At 36.3% G+C, this 16,837-nt stretch overlaps 1 long non-coding RNA gene across 1 annotated transcript; it reads left to right on the forward strand.

Annotated features, from left to right (window-relative positions):
• Positions 1-9,524: 9,524 nt before the first annotated feature.
• Positions 9,525-11,279, forward strand: LOC114093333 (uncharacterized). Its single transcript, XR_003582878.2, has 3 exons — positions 9,525-9,773; positions 10,431-10,601; positions 11,074-11,279. It is a non-coding gene; the product is annotated as an uncharacterized lncRNA (long non-coding RNA).
• The last annotated feature ends 5,558 nt before the right edge of the window (positions 11,280-16,837 follow it).

The raw sequence follows: 16,837 nt of genomic DNA on the forward strand, positions 1-16,837 counted from the left end.
TCTTTTTAATTAAAAAAATTTCTTAGTTCTAATCAGTTATACATGGCAGCAAAAAGCTCATCAATTCATTGTGCACATATGAAGCCCAATTTTTCACTTCTCTGGTTGTACATGAAGTAGAGTCACATCATTCGTGCAATCATACATGTACCTAGGATAATGATGTCCATCCCATTCCACTATCTTTCCTAACTCCATGACCTCTCCCCCACCTTTGCCCCACCCAAAGTTCCTCCACTCATCCTGTGCTCCCCATGCCCCACTATGGATTAGCATCCACTTATCAGAGAAAATATTTGGCTCCTGGTTTTTTGGGATTGGATAATTTCCCATAGCATGATATTCTCCAACTCCATCCATTTACCTGCAAATGCCATAATTTTATTCTCTTTTAATGCTGAGTAATATTCCATTGTGTATATGTACTACATTTTCTTTATCCATTTATCTGTTGAAGGGCACCTACTCTAGTTACTTAGTCTAGCTATTGTGAATTGAGCTGCTATAAACATTGATGTGGCTGCATCACTGTTGTATGCTGATTTTAAGTCCTTAGGGTATAGACTGAGGAATGGGAGAACTGGGTCAAATGGTGGTTCCATTCTAAGTTTTCTAAGGAGTCTCCATACTGCCTTCCAGATTGGTGGCACCAATTTGCAGTCTCAACAGCAATGTATCAGTGTGCCTTTCCCCCACATCCTCACCAACAATTATTTTTGCTTGTATTCTTGATAACTGCCATTCTCACTGATGTGAGATGAAATCTTATAGTAGTTTTGATTTGCATTTCTCTAATTACTAGAGGTGTTGAACCTTTTTTATATATATATTTGTTGATTGGTTATATATCCTCTTCTGAGAAGTGTCTCTTCACCTCTTTAGCTCATTTATTTATTGGGTTGTTTATTTTTTTGGTGTTAAGCTTTTTGAATTATTTATATATCCTGGAGATTAGTGCTCTATCTAATATGTGTGTGGCAAAAATTTACTCCTAAAACGTACACTCTCTCTTTATCTCATTGATTGTTTCTTTTTCTGAGAAAAAGTTTTTTAGTTTGAATCCATCCCATTTATTGATTCTTGATTTTATTTATTCACTTTAGGAGTCTCGTTAAGGAAATTGGGGCCTAATTCAACATCAGGAATATTTGGGCCTATTTTCTCTTCTTTTAGGAGCAGAGTCTCTGGTCTTATTCCTAGGTCTTTGATCCACTTTGAGTTTGATTCCTGCCACAATGAAGTAAACATTGTCTTCTACTTCACGCTCTTGCTGGCACGATGTATTGTGCCACCACAACAGGGCAAGGGATCATAGACCAAAACCTCTGAGACCAAGAGCCAAAATAAACCCTTTGTCCTTTTAAGTTGATTCTAGGAATTTTATTACAGCAACAGAAAGCTGACTAATGCAGAAGTGGTTCAACACAAGATTGTCTATCCATAGCAAGGAGTACTATGCAATTGTTAAAAAGAAAGAGTTAGCTGTCCCTTAACGGACATGAAACTATCACTAAAGCATACTGTAAAGTAAAAAGATAGTTATAGAATAGTTTAAATTACTTATGCCTGAACACATACAAAATAACAAAAATATATATGTATGTGAAAATGCCAAGAAAAAAGTTCTGGAAGGATACACCATGAGCTGATAATAATAATAACTTTTGCAACTTTGAGAAGGGGAATGGTAATAAAAGGGACTTACACTATCTGGAACATTTACATTTTTTTGTGTGTGTATGTAAGATGGCATTCTTGCATTATTTAGACATTAAAGAAGATTTTTTTTTTTCCAAATTGAAGAGAGTAAGATAAATTGGCTTGAACATTTTCTATTCAATTAAACTAAAATCGGTCTTGAGTTATTTTCTTTCAGGCAAGGTTATATGAACTTCCACATATACTTCATGTGCTAGAATACCACCCAATTTACTTGGTTTGAATCCTTTAAATAAACTCAGGATTTCATAAACTTTATTCTTTGATTTACCTCAAAATACAGCCATTGATGGTAAAATTTGATTTCCCAAGTGTTCAGAAACTATTATCCAGACTCTGTTTAGGTAAAGATAATTCTGGGATTTAAATCATTATGGAATTATTCAATTTTATTGAAGTCAAAAGCATAAGGTCAGAGAATGTGGTGGTATTTCTCCAGAGGTGGATAATTATCTTAATCATTGTTGTTACAAGTACTCTGCTATGGAGATACTGTTTGCCTTTGCAAAAGAGCAGATTGCAGAATTCCAGAACCTAGCTATAATTCTTCCACTGGACTTTTAAAAGTCTATCCTTTTCATCAGAAGTTAGTAATTTGAGAAAACACAAATGCATGCTAAACAATAGTTGTTAATTTTAGAAACATGAAGAATGCAGAACGTGAAGTTGGTGACCCACAGTGACAAACCTTGTCCCCTTCAACAATCTTGAAAGTAGAGAGGGAAGATATTGTTATGTCCCATTTTGTATATTAAGAAAATCAGACTCAAAAAGTTCAGAAATTTGTCCAAAGACACCTGGCAAGTAGTAAGAACAATTTAGTTTTTCTCCTCAACTGCAAGTCTAGCAATCTTTGCACTCCATTTAATCCCTACCATCTTGAAACTAGGAGCTGAAATTTGAAGTTACAAGTCCAAGTTGACCTACTGAGTCAGTTCACATGTCACCTAACATATTTTGAATGCTTACCAGGCATCTGGTTCCATTCCAGATCCTTCCATAATATTCTCTTGAATTTTATCAGAACTATGTAAGTTATTATGATCCCTGGTTTAAAAGTGAAGAAATGAAGCAGTTTACTCATGCCACCTCACCAAGAAGTGGAGGGGTAAAACATTCAAGCCTGTGACTTCCTGTTAGCAACTCACTAGGAGTCATTCTCGGCAGCAGACAATGCAATCCTTGAAGAGTTTATCCCCAAATAGACTTATGCCCTTGAGTCTAGGTTAACTGCCTTTTATAGGACACTCATCAAGCAAAGCAGTGTGGCCAGCGTGGGGTGTTTTTATATATGGCTTGGAGTCATCTGGTCATATTAGCAAAACAAACCATTTCTAAATAATGGCATCTGTGAGCCAACAAGAGATCCTTTCTTTCATTTCTCCTCAAGGGGCCTCTCCACCTCCTCAGCTGGAATGAATGTTAGGGCTCCCCTTATACTGACCCAGAGTAATTTGTTTTAGTAATGTCTGAGCACTCTGAGGTAATAGTCTCATGACCTCAACTAGTGCATTTAAGGAAGAAAGAAATGTGACTAAGTAGAACACTTATTTTTTCCTCTTAATTTCTAAGTTCAGAAATAACTAGAAAATCATCTGAACAGTAAATTTGGGTGCATGTTACCATAAGCCTCAGGAAACCTATTTGAATGAGAATATTTTATTACAGGGCAAATTTGAAAATGGCAGATACGGGGAGAAAGAAAGAATAAGAGAATCAAAAGAGGCTCCCCTAGACTGATGATTTGCCTTGATCATGACCACATTATTTACGAGCACGTACTGCATATCAGGCACTTCGAATGAAGTAACTGATTCATTCTTCTAAAAATTCAATGAGGAAGGTTTGTTTTAGTTCCACTGAATAATGAAGAAACTGAGAATAAATCGTGTCTATGTCAGAATGCAAACCTAAATCTATCTCTGGCTTTAAAAAATATTGTTCCTTCCCCTACTGGCTCCTGGGTTGAGGGCAGAGCATGTAATCTATACTAGTGGTTTGCTGAGTGTTGTTCAAGAAAATCCAGGCAGCACTTATTTGTCTATGATGGACTTCTGAATTATCTTCCTTCTTTTATATGAGATGTAAGCTCATTCACAGCCAAGATCCAAAGAAAGCAATGCATTCCAAGAGTGCTTGGCCCATTTCGACAGATGGCATTGAGCTCTGGGGATATTGTAAAAAAAATTATGATATAGGGTCGGGATTGTGGCTCAGTGGTAAAGCACTCACCTAGCCATGTGTGAAGCCCTGGGTTTGAGTCTCAGCACCACATAAAAATAAATAAATAAAATAAAGGTATTGTTTCCAAATACAACTAAAAAAATAAGTATTTTTTTAAAAATATGATATATTAAAAAAAGTAAAACCAGAAGATGTAAACAGTAGAAGAGAAATTCCTGACTCACTTCTGGGCTTGAGAAACAAAACTTGACAAATCCAGTAAAAGCCTTCTGTGTGCCCCACTCTGATTTCATCTACTCTCTCTGTTCTAGAGATCACCACTATCTTTCATCTAAAGTAAGTCATTGTGTTGAAATTTCTCACAGCTACCACATATGTTCATTTGCATCTTTATAAAATACATTTTATAATTTTACATATTGTAGATTTTAAATTTTATATAAATGGCCTTATATTTATGTATTTTCTGTTCTTAGATTTTTTTTTACCTTTTTTTGATCTGAAGAACTGAAACACTATCTCATGATTTCAAAAATGCTTATTTTAATTATTGGTGATATTGAGTGCCTTTTCATATGTTCATAAACCATCTGTTTTTCTTGTTCTGTCATTTGCCTATTCATTTTAAGTATGTATTGGATTACCAGTTTTCCTTTTGATTTATGGGTATTCTTTATATATTCTAGAGAGGTCTATAAGTAGGTATATAGATATCTAGATAAAGATATATAGATATATGTCTGTATATACTTTCCAAATAACTTCTCCTGGTTTATCTTCTTTGTATCTTGACCTGACTGTTGGTAATGCTAAATAAACAAAAGCAATCATAATTTTACAATTTCTGGTACTACCATTTTCACTTATGAAGAACATTAAAATAGGGCTGGGGTTGTGGCTCAGTGATAGAAAGCTTGCCTACCATGCAGGAGGCATTGGGTTCAATCCCCAGCACCACATCAAAAAACTAAATAAACAAAATTATGTCCTTCTACAACTAAATTTTTTTTAAAAAAAGGACATTAAAATAGGCTTTCTAGAAATTAAAGAAGACCATAGAAGATGGAAAGATCTACCTTGTTCTTAGATAAGCAGAATTAATATTATTAAAATGACCATACTACCAAAAGCACTATACAGATTCAATGCAATCCCAATCAAAATCCCAATGACATTCCTTATAGAAATAGAAAAAGCAATCATGAAATTCATCTGGAAAAATAAGAGACCCAGAATAGCCAAAGCTATCCTTAGCAAGAAGAGTGAAGCTTTCCTATACCAGACCTTAAACTATACTACCGAGCAATAATAACAAAACCAGCAGGATATTGGCATAAAAATAGACTGGTAGACCAATGGAGCAGAATAGAGGACACAGAGTCTAACTCACATAACTACAGTTATCTTATATTAGACAAAAGCACCCCCCAAAAAATACATTGGAGAAAAGAGAGTCTCTTCAACAAATGGTGCTGAGAAAACTGGAAATCCACATGTAACAAAATGAAATTAAACCTCTATCTCTCACCATGCACAAAACTCAACTCAAAGTAGATCAAGGAATTAGACCAGAGACCTTGTGCCTAATGGAAAAAAAAGTAGGCCCAAATCTCCATCATGTGGGATTAGGCCCCAACTTCCTTAATAAAATTCCTTTGGCACAAGAATTAAAACCAAGAGTCAATAAATGGGATGAATTCAAACTAAAAAGCTTCTTCTCAGCAAAAGAAACAATCAGTGAGGTGAATAGAGAGTTTACAGAATGGGAGCAAATCTTTACCACAAGCACATCAGATAAAGCACGAATCTCTAGGATATAAAAAGAACTAAAAAAAACTTAACACCAAAAAAAAAAAAGAAATGACCCAATCAATAAATGGACCAAGGAACTGAACAGACATTTCTCAGAAGAGGATATACAATCAATCAACAAATATATGAACAAATGTTCAACATCTCTAATAATTAGAGAAATGCAAATCAAAACAACTCTAAGATTTCATCTCACTCCAGTCAGAATGGGCAGTTATCAAGAATACAAACAATAATTGTTGGCGAGGATGTGGGGGAAAAGGCAATGAGTATACATTGCTAGTGGTACTGTAAGTTGAAGCAGTCAATCTGGAAAGCAATATGGAGATTCCTTGGAAAACTTGGAATGGAACCACCATTTGACCCAACTATCCTACTCCTTGGTGTTGAACATCTACACAAAGAAAAGACCACCGACTCCAATTTTAAATCAAGTTAAAGCATGCTCATATTTGTGTACACAAGGCTGGCCATCAACAGTCTCACCTGAAATTCCGGGCTAGAGATAAGTACCCCAGCTTTCGAGGGACACGGTTTTATATCACAAAAAGTTGCAAAGGGGTGTATCTTGAGAACTTACAGATAACAGGATTTTGACAAGCATAATACAAAGGCAGATAGCAGGTTAATGATCTAAATGGCATGATATTTCAAGGTAGGGAGTAAATTCAAATCCCAACATCAGAATTTATGAGGTGCCACTAACGTTTCAGAGAGGATTATTATCTGGTCAGGGAAAGCAAGGCATGGGTGAGTTCAAAGCATGGGCAGGAATTCCAAACAAGTTTAGAAATCGCAGTAATTTATAGTAAAACAGAAATGAACTTTTCATGACTTTGTAATGAGATGGCTCCCAACCTTAAAATGGAATCAGGCTGGGTTCATCACTCAGTTTATACCCAAAGGACTTAAAAACAGCATTCTACAGGGACACAGCCACATCAATGTTTATAGCAGCACAATTCACAATAGCTAAATTGTGGAACCAACCCAGGTACATTTTAGTAGATGAATGGATAGGGAAATTTTGGTGTATATACACAATGGAATATTACTCAGCATTAAAAGAGAATAAAATCATAGTATTTGCAAGTAAATGGATGGAGTTGGAGAATATAATGCTAAGTGAAGCAAGCCAATCCCTCAAAACCAAATGCTGAATGTTTTCTTTGATATGAGGATGCTGACTCATAATGGTGGTGGTGGTGGTGGGGGGAGCATGGGAGGAATGGAGGAACTTCAGATAGGGCAAAGAGGAGGGAGGGAAAGGGAGGGGGCAAGGGAGTAGGAATGATAGTGGAATGAGTTAGACATCATTACCCTAAGTACATGTATAATGACATGAATGGTGTGAAAATATTTTGTGTATAATCAGTGACTTGAAAAATTGTGCTCTATATGTGTAATATGAAATAAATTGCATTCTGCCATCTTGTATAACAAATTAGAATAAATAAATAATTTTAAAAATAGGCTTTCTATGAAGACTACTGTGGCTTAAACCATTAATATTACTGGTACTTGCAGTAAGTTTCTGTAGAGGTCTCTGTTTTAGATATATTTGAATTTCCATGTGATTTTCCTATAAAATGAAATGATCTTCATGTGATCAGCTCTTTAGAAGTTTTTGCATGTGAATAATTTGGAAATAAATTTATATTTGGGTGCAGTGGTACATGTCTGTAATTCCAGCAATGATTATCGAAGAAAGGCTGAGGCAGGAGGATCACAAGTTCAAGGCCAGCCTCAGCAACTTAGCAAAAGTCTCATCAATTTAGTGAGACCCTGTTTCAAAATAGAAAATAAAAATGACTGGGGATGTAACTGGTTTTCATCCTCACCACCAAGTGATGATGATGATGATGATGATGATGATGATAATTTATGTGACTTTTTCCCTTGCTCTAGGAGATGAAAAAAATAATGTCTTCTGCAAGGTAATTAACTTTATCATTTTTTTCCAGTACTGGAGGTTGAACCCAGAGCCTGTGCATGCTAAGCAAGTGTTCAATCACTGAGTTACAACCCCAGCCCCAAATTTTATTATCTTTTTAAAAACTGTTCCCCGTTGTAACTCGAAAACTTACTGACTATGCTTATGAGGGGGGGATTCTCTTCAAAGTGAAGATCAAGATTAAAGTTATCCTCCAATTCATGAGGGTGGCCACTCAGAGCTGTTTTTGGTGACCTGTTGCCAACTTCCATCTATCCTATGTGGATAATTTATCCTACCTCATCCCATCTCCTTAGGAAGAAGTAAGATACAGTCGTTAAGACTTTGGGGTCAAAAGCTCCATCACTTTCCAGGGGAACTTTTTAGGCAAATTATTTACAATATATGAACCCTAATGTCTGCATTCAAAATGTGAAAATGCTTCGTTTGTCACAGCCTTCCTTAGAGGTTAAATGAGATCACATCTATCTGGTACCTTTGCATTAATGGTTGTTACTAATACACAGTCTCTGTGAAATCCTCACCCAGTTGAAAAATAGGCTTTAAAAATTCTCCAACTTCTCAAAGAAAACATGCCCTCTTTTTTTTTAAATGGAGGCACATGCTGGGGACAAAAGATTTTTCTGGAAAAGACATAGCTTTATGAAAGGAACTGAAAATTCTCTCCTTCTTTCTCAGCTCCCCAAATTGAACTATTGGTCTTGTTTGGCAACTCAGCTACACAGGAACGCAGTGTATTAGGCTGGACCATAAAGGCCAATAGAACCTGAAAATATAACCTGTTCCTACAGAGATGATAGAGGACTAACCCATGTTGCCCCTGGCAGAACATTTTGTTTAGCCACAATGTTTTTCAAAGCTACAGAACACTCTAGTTGTTCTGTTGTATACAATGTGCTTATTCTTTGGCCTTACTAGCTCTATATTAAAGCTTATTTGTCTACCCCATGGACACATCTAACACTTGCACACACACACACACACACACCCAATATACACACTAATGCTTAAATTGAACAAGGAGACTATAAATAGAAAACAACTCTTCTCAAGATAATAAATAAAGGATCAGCTTAGATTTCCCTAGCCAACTGTGATTCTATTGGAGTTCCTCAGAGACACCAATTTACTTAGAATTTTATAAATATATGCCTAGTTTTCCTAACAGGGACTCAGTCCATCTTGCTGTTAGGAAGTTTTGGTATTCTTGAAGCATTTATCTTAAACTAACAAACAAATCTAGTAACTTTTTGTTGAAATAAATATCGGAATAGGTTACAAAATGGGTGAAAAGAAATAGAAATATTATCTTAGAATCTTGGACTATATAATTTACTCTCTGTGGGACCTGAAATAGTCATTTATTTAATCCCCCCTGCACCTTATCTAGTCTGTAAAGTGGACCTACTAAGAGATATAAACCAGAGTAAGAACTCGGGCTGCTGGTGCCTGGACCAAAGTGAAACGTTACAAATACTTGTGAAACATAACTGGTCCTTTTTTAGACTCTCTGTCTTAGGTTATGCAAATCTATATCCTTCTACACTTTCAGGTATGTCATTTTTCAGGAGAATAGTAGGGGGTTTCCACAGAACCCCTCTGATATCTTATGTCAGAGTTCAGGTGTCAAAGGGACCCAGATAGCACCAAAAGCTTCTGGTTCTGAAGGTCATCTCACAGGTCACGGAGTTCAGGAAAGAGGGGAACAGCAGCCATGCCCTAACTCCTTTTCTCCTCTCAAGTCTGTCCGTGCTGGCCTGGGGGAAGTGTGATGTCCACTCAGTGCCAGGGCTTGGGCTGCTTCCACCCAATGGGGAAAGCTACAATTTCTGTTTTTAAGGCAGCGGCATCTGGCAGGAGTCAGGTAGGACAGGGCCTGCCTTTGGCTCACAACCCAGAATTATTGCTGTCATCTCCTAGAGGGCAGGGGTGGGGCAGGAAAACATCCTCCTCAATGTTTACTTCTCAGAGTCCATTCAACACCACATCCTGGCAGGCAGGTCTCACAGGGTGGGCAGGGAAACTGAACTCAAGGGAAGGTGGGCTACTCCACCCTTAGCAAGAAGCAAGCACACTGTGTTCAGAGATCCCAAGGTCATTGCAGGTGAGTAATTTTTATGGTGAGAATCTCAGTTGTGAATTTTCTGCTTGGAGGAAATAAAAGTCTCACAAGCATTGGGATAGCATGAGAAATGTTTCTCCAAGAACAACATGTGCAAATTCAAGATTGTCTCCAATGCACTTAACCTCAGACTCTGCCTAGTCTTTCTGTAGAGGGCCCATTGTATGACCTGAAAGGAGCCAATTTAAAAGGCCCATTTCTTGCTACTTCTAGCAATAGCTGATATAACTGTAGTTGCTGAGTATTTTTTATTGAGATAGTCGTATTTTCTTCTTGCAATATGTTTTCCTCTTTTTTTCCCCCAGAAAGCCAGCTTGCCCTTTGAGCCCCTCCCTTGTCTCAGGGGAGGTTTGCGTTATGGGTACATGAAACAAAAATTATCTAATGTAGATGAGAAAGGCAATGTCTTTTTCTGACTCGGGGGCTGTGCTTCTTGGGAGTATTATGCCAGAGAGATGGGAGAAAAGTGAGTACTCTTTGAGAAGGTGCCTCCCGAGACAGGAGCAAATGGAAATCTGCATAGGAGAGGTAGGATTCACTCCATGGACCAAGGAGACAGGAAGGAAGGAGACAGGACTGAGGAGTTTGGACCCTCACAAAGAGTTCTGCCTTGGCTATGATTTCTCTGCCGTCACACAGCAGGTAAAATAGTGGGGATACCAGATCAATGCTATTTGGACAATGGATGTATCTCAGCAAACCCAGTGTGGAGCTGAAGTTCTCTGAAGAAGTCACATCTCCATTAAAGATTCTGAAGACCAATGTTGACGGAGTACAACATCGTGATTGAGGAGAGATGAAATGCTGCAGGTCAAGAGCCAAAATTATCTTGGGCTATCTTAGGCCTTTCAATAGCTACTTTCGACCTTTGTATTTGACCTAACATTCTTATGACTCTTAACGTAAGACTACTGGAAGTTATGCCTAAGCTCAGCAGACCTCTGACTTCCACAAACCCTAAAGCTAAGACTTCTATGAGATAATATCTGAAACCCACAGGAAAGGTATCCCCACATTACTGGAATCCACCTAAATAATGTCCTGACCCATGTATTCGGTAATTGCATTGATTTATGATTTCCTCTTTTCCTGTGACCTTAAATGTTCACTTAACCTCTTTCATGGTGGAGTATGTTATTCAGGGCCATCTGAATCAGTGTTCCCAGACCTTGGTCACTGATATTTGGCTCAGAATTCTCTCTCTCTTATTTCCTTTGAAACAAGATCTGTATTTTGTATTGATGCCAGAATGATCTGATGTTTGATTTTTCTATGATCTCAGGAAGGAAGACTCTTATCAGACAGAAAAAAAAAAATTCTACCCACTGAAGTTTGGTCTTGGAGGCCTGCTAATTAAACTGGCAAAAAGATACCTTCAGAGGCTGGCGCTGTAGCTCAGTGCAGAGCCCTTGCCTAACATGCGTGAGGCACTGGGTTCAATAGTCAGCACCACATAAAAATAAACAAATAAATAAATTTTTAAAAAGATATGTTCAATACATGACTGATTTTTACTTTGTCTGTATATAGGAGTTCAAAGAAAAATGTGACACAAGGTGTTTAGAATCTGAGGTTTATATACCATCTTAGGGGAAGGGGAGGGAAAGAAACCAAAGAAATGAAATAGTTTTCTCATCTCTTGAGTTCATGGAATAAAACTTGTACAGGCTACAAATGCAACTGCCCCTAAGATATATAAAATATATTCACTTATTACCAATTATTAACACTCTACTGCATATTATTCATCAATAGGATCAAATTAGAACTAGTTCTCTGAAAACAGGAAAAAATGGCAGGAAAAAATTGAAAAGAGATAGCAAGAAATGAAGGCTCACTGGTGGAGTTGGAAAATCATCAGGCCATTTAATTGGGTATATGACCTTTTCTTTCCATCCACAGCTGAAACCTCCCCTTGAGTTTCTTTCCCTCCAAAACTAAACAATTATTAGCATCTGGGGAAAAATACTGATTGGTGCCTAGGTGTTCCTGTATGTGAACTTGATTCCTCTCTCTACCTTCAGAGGATGGTGTGTGCAAAATTCTTTTAAAACAGGCATTCTGCAATAAATGCAACCATGAGAACACAGGAAAGAAATCAAACTAGAAGAGTAGATAAGAAAATGAGAATTAGAAAAGAAAGAAACATTAGAAAGGCAACAAAACGACAGACAGGATTTAGTACATACCGTTCAACAATACTCTTAAATATAAATGGTATTAATTTTCCAATTAAAAGACATGCACTGGCAGATTGGATTAAAAAACAATACCCTACTCTTTGTCACCTGTAAGAAACTTACTTCTTTGACAAAGACATACACAGACTGAAAATGAAAGGATTGAAAATAATATTCCATACAAATGGAGTCCTAAAGCAATAGGAGTAGCTACACTCATATCTGATAAAGCAGACTTCAAGCTGTTTGGTTGAATTATAGTTTGGATCTAGAATATTCCCCAAAGTCTCCTGATAAAGACTTAGTCCCTAATGCAACAATGTGGGATTCATAATTTGGTGGCATTGTCGGAAGTGGCAGAAACTGTAGGAAGTGAGGATTAATTGTAGGAAGTATACCAAAAAGCACATCTCTGGCCCTTTTAATTCTCTTTTTTGCTTCATATCTGCCATGAAGTGAGTAGCTTTGGTCTGCTACATCCTCCTCACCATGTTCTGCCTCACCACAAGCGTACTGGAGCCAAGTAATGACAGTCTGAAACTGTCAAAATAAATCTGCCTTCCTTCAAGTTGTTTTCCTCATTTATTTTATCACAGAGAGGGGAAAACACACAGGCCAAAATTAGAAGAGACAAAGAAAATCACTGCATATTGGTAAAGGGAAAAATACACCAAGAAGATATAAATGTATACTAGAACATCAGTCTGCCCAATTTCATAAAACAAACACTACTTTACATAAAGAGATAGATAGATTCTAATTTAATAATAGCGGATGACTTCAATACCCTACTTTCACAAATAGATAGGTCATCTAGACAAAAAAATCAACAGAGAAACATCAGAGTTAAACTACACTATAGATCAAATGAACTTATATCTACAAAATACTCTGTACAATAGCAGAATATACATTCTTTTTAGAAACTCATGAAACTTTCTCCAAATAGATCATATTTCAAGCCATAAAGCATGTTCTAACATATAAAAAACTGAAATAACATCTTGCATGATATCAGATCAAAATGGAATGTAATTAGAAATCAACAAGAGAAACTATACAAACAATTCAATTTTAGATTGAAGAATAAATTTTTGAATGATCAATGGATCATTGAAGAAATCATGGGAGAAATATTAAATATCCTAGAAACAAATGAAAATAGAAACATGGCATACGTGGGATAGAGTAAAGGCAGTTCTACGAGGGAAGTTTATAGATATGAGTGCCTATATTGAAAAATCAGAGAGGTCTCAAATAAATGCCTCTCAAGGTCCTAGAAAAACAAGAACAAATCAAATCTAAAACAGGAGAAAAAAAGAGCTAATATGGAGCAGAATCAAAATTGACAAAATAGAGACTAAAAGAGCAAACAAAGGATCAGTAAAACAAAGAGTTAGTTTTTTGAAAATATGAGATTGATAAATCCCTATCCAAACTAACCCAAAGGAAAGCAAGAGAAGACCAAAAGTAATAAAACTATATGTGAAAAGAGAAAATTACAACAGATACCACTGAAGTTCAGAGGATCATTAGTGACTATTTTGAAAATTTATGTTCCAGTAAATCTAGAAAAAAAATGGATAAATTTGTGGACACATAAAGCCAGCCATAAATGAATCACAAGGATATAAAAACCCAAACAAATTAATAACAAATAGAACTAAGGCAGTAATAAAATGTCTCCCACCAAAGAAAAAATCAGGACCAAATGATTCCCTGCTGAATTTTACCAAATCTTTGGAGAATTAAATCCAATGATCTTCACACTGCTCCATGAACAAAAAGGGAGAGAATGATTCCAAAGTCATTTTATAAAGCCATTATTACCCTGATATCAAAACTGGATGAGAACACACAACAGCAAATATAGACCAATATCCTTGATTAATATGGATGTAAAAATCTTCAATAAAATACTTGCAAACTTATTTCAACAACACCTTAGAAAGATCATAAGCCATGATCAAGTTGCTTTCACTCCAGGGATGCAAGAATGGCTCAATGTATACACATATTGATTATAAGCATAATACACTACAGAAATGGAAAAATTAACATGATCAGCTCAAAAGCTGCATAAAAATCTTTGGTAAAATTTAACATCCCTTCATCATAAAAGCCCCAAAGAAACTAGGTATACAAGGATCTTGCCTCCACATGACGAAGGCTATGTATAACAAGCCCATAGCTAACATCAATAATACTGAATGGGGAAAAACTGAAATAATTTCTTTAAAATCCAAAATAAGACAAAGAAGTCCACTCTCACCACTCTCACTCAACGTAGAAATTTTAGTCAGATAAATTAAATTAGAGAAAGAAATATAAGTTATACAAATAAAAAAAGAAGTAAAACTTTTCCTATTTGCTGAAGATAAGATCCTATACAGAGAAAATCCTAAGGATTTCATCAGAAGTCTTTTAGATCTGATTTAAAAATTCAGCAAAGTAGCGAGGTACAAAACCAACATACAAAAGTCAACATTTTTTTTTATAAACTAATGATGAACCTGCAGAGAAAGAAATCAGAAAACAATTCCATTCACAACAGCTTAAAACACACACACACACACACACACACACACACACACACACCTAGGAATAAATCTAACCAAGGAAGTGAAAGACCTCTACAATGAAAACTATAGAACACTGAAGAAAGAAATTGAAAAAGACAGTAGAAGATAGAAAGATCTTCTATGATCATGGATCTGCAGAATAAATAATGTTCAAATGGTATATTGTTAAAAGTGATCTATAGATTCTATGCAATCCCCATTTAAAAAAACACAATGTATTCCTTACAGAACTAGAAAAATCAATCCTAAAATTCATATGGAAGCATAAAAGATCCAGAATAGCCAAAGCAATCCTGATCAAAAAGAGCAATGCTGGGGACATCACAATACCTGATTTCAAAAGTAACAAAAACAGCATGATTCTGGCATAAAAACAAAAAAGAAGACCAATGGAATAGAATAGAGAACACAGAGAGAAACTCACATAGCTACAGCCATCTGATTCTTGTCAAAGGTGTAAAAACATATGTTTGAGGAAAGACGGCCTTTTTAACAAAAAGCACCAGGAAACTGAATATCCACATGTAAAAGATTGAAACTAGATTCCTGTCTCTCACCCTGTACAAAAATCAACTCAAAAATATCAGAGACCTAATACAAGGCCTGAAACTTTGAAACTGCTGAAAGAAAACACAGAGAGAACACTTCAGGATATAGGCACAGGAAACAACTCCCCGAATAGGGCTCTTATAGTTCAGGAAATAATAGAGTCAACAAGTGGGGTTGCATCAATTGTAAAACCTTCTGCACAGCAAAGGAAATAAAATGAATGAAGAGAAGGCCTACAGAATGGGAGAAAATCTTGACCATTATTCTTCCTACAAAAGATTAACATGCAGAATAGGTGAAAAACTAAAAAGCTCAACACACACACACACACACACACACACACACACACACACACACAAATAAACCAATAGATAAATGAACAAATAAACTGAACAGACACTTCTCAAAAGAAGCACAAATGGCCAGTAGAACCAGTTGAACACTAAAAAAGTTCAACATCTTTAGTCATCATGGAAATGCAAATTAAAATTACTTTGAGATTCCATCTCACCCCACTCAGAATGGCTATTATCAAGAATACAAAAACCAATAAGTACTGATGAGGATGTGGGGAAAAGGAAAGGTTTATGCACTAGTGGTGGGAATGTAAGTTACTACAGCCACTCTAAAAATCATTATGGAGTTTCCTCAAAAAATACTCAAAGTAGAACTATCACATGTTCCAGCTATACCACTTCTTGATATGTACCTGGAGGAGGAGTTAAGGTCGGCATGTTACAGAGATACCTGTATACCCTTGTTTATAATGGCATGATTCACAACGGGCAAGTTATGAAATCAGTCTAAGTGCTTTTCAACAGATGAATGGATTAAAAATGTGGCATATATACACATTAGGGTATTTTTTTTAGCCACAAAAGATAATGAAAATACGTCGTTTGCAGGAAAATGGATGGAACTAGAGGTTATCACATTAAGTGAAATAAGCCAGACTGAGAAAGACACTTATCATAAGTTTTCTCTTACATGTGAAATCTAGAAAATAAATGATGTGAAAAAGTAGAAGGGGCTGGGCACAGTGGTGCATGCCTATAATCCCAGTGGCTCAGGAGGCTGAGGCAGGAGGATTGTAGATTTCAAAGCCAGCCTCAGCAAAAATGAGGCACTTAGCAACTCAGTGATACCCTGTCTCTGAGTAAAATACAATATAGGGCTGGGGATGTGGCTCAGTGGCTGAGTGCCCCTGAGTTCAATCCCCAGTACAAAAAAAAAAAAAAATAGTGGAGGGGATACCATTAGAGAACAGGAAGGGAAATTGGGAGAGGGGAGAGTGAAGGAAGACAATGGGGGGATGGATATGATCAAAGTAAGTTATATGCCATAATGAAGCCAATTTTCTTTATAATTAATATGCACTAATAAAAAACAGGTCTTCTATGATTAGGTGATACCTTGAGGTAAATCATTATTTGGAGTTTCCTTTTTCTTTTCAGTAGTTTGGCCCTGCTATGTCTTTATCAGTGTGTGGTAAAAATTTCAGATGGTCTCTGAATGTAGTCTTTCCTACCCTTTCTAATGTCAACACCTCTGCATTTCCCTGAACCACTAAGAAAAGAGAATTATTAAGCAATATATTATTTATTGAAACTCTGGTAAGGATGACAGAAAATAAAGTTATCTTATAATGCACAGTGAACTCTTTAAAAACATTGTTTAAAATCTCTGTTCCCCAAAATTTTCATTTTAGCTACTCAGCAACTGTATGTTCTGCTTT

The sequence above is a fragment of the Marmota flaviventris genome, chromosome 8 (genome assembly GCF_047511675.1).
Source record: "Marmota flaviventris isolate mMarFla1 chromosome 8, mMarFla1.hap1, whole genome shotgun sequence".
NCBI lineage: Eukaryota > Metazoa > Chordata > Mammalia > Rodentia > Sciuridae > Marmota > Marmota flaviventris.